Source organism: Schistocerca americana, chromosome 6, assembly GCF_021461395.2.
Source record: "Schistocerca americana isolate TAMUIC-IGC-003095 chromosome 6, iqSchAmer2.1, whole genome shotgun sequence".
Classification (NCBI taxonomy): Eukaryota; Metazoa; Arthropoda; class Insecta; order Orthoptera; family Acrididae; genus Schistocerca; species Schistocerca americana.
Window position 1 is genome coordinate 20,201,020 of NC_060124.1, and position 5,616 is coordinate 20,206,635.

Consider the following 5,616-nt stretch of genomic DNA (forward strand, 5'->3'; position numbering starts at 1 on the left):
GCATACAGGGTCGCCTAAGGAACTCTATTCAGCTGTAAGATCAGCAGCAGACTTGATGAAATTAATGTGCTGACGAGTGTGAGATAGGCATTATGTATTGTCTGCAAATGTGAAGTGTTACAATTGTGGGCATACAGGATATGTACAGAAATAGTGTTGCCACCCTCAGTGGAATAGGAGTGGTATGTGTCATCAGCAGCACTATGGCAACACTAGTAGTTTGGACCAGGAGGGCACAAGCAGCCATTAAATGCAAGAGGGAACCTGAAGTCTACTGAAAGGCAAAGCCATTGAAGTCAGACGAAACAAAATATGTACGCAATAACGAAATGTGCAATAGTGAGTGCCTAGAAGGGCAGGAAATATAAGTTTCTATTAGATGCAGGGGCACATGCATCGGTAGCTAGTAGGGACCTAGTGGGTTCGAGATGATGGGACCCGCCATATTATATGTTAAGTGGATGGAGGATAATGATATAAGACCATGGAGGTCGGTGGAAACAGATTTTTGGTTGGAGACAGCATATGGAAGTAGTGCCTCATGTAAGCAAGGGCTACAGCATGATCCTGGGGTTAGAAGCTTTGCTTCAAAATGATTCCATAATTGACCTGCAGCGACGTGTAATGCAATTTTATGGGAAAACATCTCACCATGGGGGTGCAATCACCAATGTATATTTGCTGCAAGGTGTGTACACCGTTTTGGGCTATACGATTACACACTGTACAAATAAATAAAGTCTTGACTTGCATAACTGTGTGCCAAGTGGCACCAGGAAGTTGAGTTGGGTATGTGTGGAGCAAGACTTACTAATCGATTTTTTATGCGTAATAGAACTGCTGGAAGGGAATGAAGTTTTAGATTCAGCGTGTTGATGGTTAAAAGGTGTGTCATACAATTGTGGGAGTAATATAGTGGGAAGGTAGTACCGGTACCTGCCAAAATCGACAGTTTTCGCGCCGAGAAAGTAGAGATGACAAGGGGGATATTGACAACATGATCTGACATTCCAGAGGATGAGGATTGCTGCACAGAAGATGTGAGCCATATGAAGCTTCAGGGCTGTATTACAGAAGAAGGTGGAGCATCTAAAGGGGGTGCAGAGAACACAGGTGGAGTGCAGAGAACACAGGTGGAGGAGCTGTTGATGGAATATCAGAGTCCATTCTTTCCTCGTGTTCAGATGTCTGTTGTCTGTTTGTCCCACTGCAAAACACAGAATTCCAACAGCAAATGAAGCACTGGTGTGCCAAAATCCATACAGAATACATTGGTGTTTGCAACTGATTCTGTGAAGTATACTAACCAGCAATTGGCTGTTGGGATAATAGAAGATAGTAATAGTCCATGGGAAGCAAGATTTGTGACTGTCCAAAAAGTCCTAGGACAGTTCAAAGAAACACAGATTTTGCTGCGATTACTACCAGTTTAAAAGTAAAACTATAACAGATGCATACCCCACATCCAACATTGCAGAGACAATTGATAACTTGGAGTAGTACTGGTATTTCTCTACCATGGATTAAAAAAGGGATTCCACAGTTGAAGGTGGCTCTGGAGGATCAGCCAATTACAGATATTTCGTTACCATCAGGCCATTACCAGTATTGCAGGATGCTATTTGGGCTGAAGAATGCTGGTGCGAAATTTCAGCGTTTGTTGAACGGAGTGTTTAATGGACTGAAAGCTTGCCAGAATCTAGTTTGTCTGGGCAATATAACTGTGTTCTCAAAAGGCACAGGAGGACATGGAAAACGTTTGACAGAAATATTGCGAGCTGCACATCTGACATTGAATAAGGAGAAGTGTCGTTTTATGTTGGAAGAAGTAAGTTATTTAGTGGACATCATTAGCAAGGATGGGATGAGAATGGATCCAGGACTGGTATATGCAGTATGAGATTTTTCACTGCTAAGGAAGAGTAAAGTGTTAACAGTCATTCTAAGGTATCTCAGAATACTATAGGATGTTTTTAAGGGGGTTCACTGATATATTGCAACCACTCACGCAATTGCTGAAAAAGGCTTTAAAATTTGTGTGGCCAGAGGACTGACAGGGAGCATTCGAAGTACTGAAGAGAGTTTTGCAATCATGTCCAGTGTTGATGTTAATGGATTACCAGAGGGAGCTACATCGTTTGGTGAAGCATATAATTATGCTCTTGGGTGTGTTCTAATTCAGGAGATCAAAGGTAAGAAACACCCTATTGCTTTTGCATTGTGAGAATTTAACAGGACCGAGAAAAACTATTCGACCTCAGATGAGAAACAGTTAGCCTCATATATGGAGTGACACATTTTTAATTTTACTTTTATTGGGGGGACCGAGAAAAACTATTTGACCTCAGATGAGAAACAGTTAGCCTCATATATGGAGTGAACCATTTTTAATTTTACTTTTATTGGAAGAAGATTTAAATGGTGTCCAATCATGCTGTTTCGAAATGATTTTAGGGTTGGAGGACCCACCCACCAGATTAACGAGATGTGCATTATGACTCAGTGAGTTCACAAAACCAGGAATGCAAATGCATTAAGCAGGAACGTAGTGGTAGTATCAGTATGTATTAGTGCAGCTCTGGAAAAAAATAGTTCCAATTTGGGCCGCCACATGCGAATCTGGCGCTGTACAACATCTTATTGATGTCACCGGTGCTCATACTCTGTGCCGGACCGAGACTCGAACTCGGGACCTTTGCCTTTCACAGGCAAGTGCTCTATCATCTGAGCTACCCACCCACGACTCACGCCCCGTCCCCACAGCTTTACTTCTATCATTACCTCGTCTCTTACCTTCCAAACTTTACAGAAGCTCTCCTGCGAACATTGCAGAACTAGCACTCCTGAAAGAAAGGATATTGCGGAGACATGGCTTAGCCACAGCCTAGGGGATGTTTCCAAAATGAGATTTACACTCTCCAGCCGAGTGTGCGCTGATATGAAACTTCCCGGCAGATTAAAACTGTGTGCCGGACCGAGACTCGAACTCGGGACCTTTGCCTTTCGCGGGCAAGTGCTCTACCATCTCAGCTACCCAAGCACGACTCACGCCCCGTCCTCACAGCTTTACTTCAACCAGTACCTCGTCTCCTACCTTCCAAACTTTACAGAAGCTGTTCTCTGAACCTTGCAGAATTAGCACTCCTGAAAGAAAGGATATTGCGGAGACATGGCTTAGTCACAGCCTAGGAGATGTTTCCAGAATGAGATTTACACTCTGCAGTGGAGTGTGCAATGATATGAAACTTCCTGGCAGATTAAAACTGTGTGCTGGACCAGACTCGAACTCGGGACCTTCGCCTTTCACGGGCAAGTGCTCTATGATCTGAGCTACCCACCCACGACTCACGCCCCGTCCTCACAACTTTACTTCTACCATTACCTCGTCTCTTACCTTCCAAACTTTGCAAAAGCTCTCCTGCGAACATTGCATAACTAGCACTCCTGAAAAAAAAAAGGATTTTGTGGAGACATTGCTTAGCCACAGCCTAGGGGATGCTTCCTGAATGAGATTTACACTCTGCAACGGAGTGAGTGCTGATATGAAACTTCGTGGCAGATTAAAACTGTGTGCCAGACCGAGAATCGAACTTGGCACCTTTACCTTTCGCGGGCAAGTGCTCTACCATCTGAGCTACCCAAGCACGATTCACGCCCCGTCTTTACAGCTTACAATAGTCTGTTTCTGCCAAAAGCTTTTTTGTCGGGCATAGCTCATGAGGGTGAGGCGTAATTTAGGCTTGGCACACTGAATCCCCCACTGTAGAACGCTAGCGTAACGACTTCGGTGCCGCTGGAGCTGTTGCCATGTTATGTTTACCTGCTCTTCAAGTTGGGCATCCTGCAGAAAGCTGACATTCAATTTTCAGTAGCCTTTCCCACGGTAAATTTGCTGGCGTTGTAGGTTAAGGCGATACTGATATGCACAATTGTTGGAGATGTTGTCGGGAGCTATGTCACAATTCACAGTTTGTCGCTGGAGGGCATCGGACACATAGATCCTATCCAGCCAACTGGCAGAATGACTGGTTACAAAGGTGTACACTACCCGTTCACCGTGCAGTTGTTCCCATGTATCATGAAGATGCATGCCATGAATTAAATGTTCAAGTTCGATACATCTGTTCGTGTTAGGAGTTTGGTCTCTGTCGTTAAGCACACGATTGAAGTCACCACCATGGATGAGATGTGCACGATAAGCGCTAAGAAGAATGGGAACCTCGTTTTTATAAAAGTTTGAACGATCTATCTTATGAGTGCTACCAGATGGGGCATAAACGTTAACAATCTGCACACCATTCACTTGAAGAGAAATGTCACGATCACTAGGCAGCTGCTGCACGTACGTAATGGGTACACCATCGCGCAGAAGTATGGCAGTGCCTACAGCATCCTGGATATTGATGTTATCAATAAGAATGTAACTGGGCACTTTTAAGACTGTGACAACCTCCTGCAGGAGGGCAATGTCAACGCTGGTACCATACAAGAAATCAGTTAGCGAACGGAGTTTCGCGGCACTTTGAATCCTAATATATTGTAGGTTTGGCTGTCGCACATGATGGTTCAGAGGACAATGAACTCTGAGTGTTGGGATCGTCCTTCTCGATGGCTTTGAAACAAGCTCGTTGGTAACATCTGGAGTATGAGGCGAAATGTCAAAGCTGTAACGGGTCAGGGAGTGGAAAGTTCGCAGCACGATGGTCATGCGCGAGAGCAGCTGCTGCTGCATCTCCTCGTCCTGCTGCCACCATGGCTCATTGCCGTCGGGGTGCTGCGCAGTGCGCGCGATGCCCTGCCCTTAACCGCCGGCTGAGTCGGTCAACGTGGACTCATCTGCCTGGCCACCATGCGGGGCTGCGACTGACTTCAGCGAGTTCCTGTGGGAGCGCTGCTGCAGCTGCTCGCTGCTCTGCTCACTCTTCCTCTTACCCGTTAAGCCGTCGGCACACGTACCGTGCAACTGAACGTTGAGCATTGAGCGTGCCGAGTTTCTGACGTCATAGCGTGGAATAACACGCTCGGGAGTCTTTCCGAACGTGCAGAGCAATATCTGGCATGTCAGATATGCTGAGTGTGCGTCTGAGCTTTGACCAATGAGATGGCACAACGCCATCTACGTCACAAGCACGCCGTCTCCTGTCAGTACAGAGTTGTAAGGCGCCATATTGGCATTCATTTCAAGCCTATATGTGTATATGCCGTTTCTGAGCAAATTGAGAATCACTGGAAAACCCATTGTTAACTGTGTGATTCGTTCCAATAAAATAATGATTCATTCCAACAAAATAATGAGAAACATCTTATTAATGGCAAAAGAATTTTTGTAACTTGCGTATTATGAGAGTAGGCTATTTGAAGGCAGCAACACACTGAAGATCCACTCAAAACTCATTGTTCTTGGTACAATTTGTTATAATTTAATTTCAATTTGGAACATATCTACAATTAAGGTTTTCAGCAAGGGGTAACATAATATGGTTACTTGTCAGCGGAGTGATATTGGTTTAGCATAATAAGTAGCGTCACTGACCTATATCATTATGTGTTGGAGCGGTGGCTCACGTCGTGACACTAACAAATTTTTTTTCCTATCATTCGCGTTTTTATTAGGTT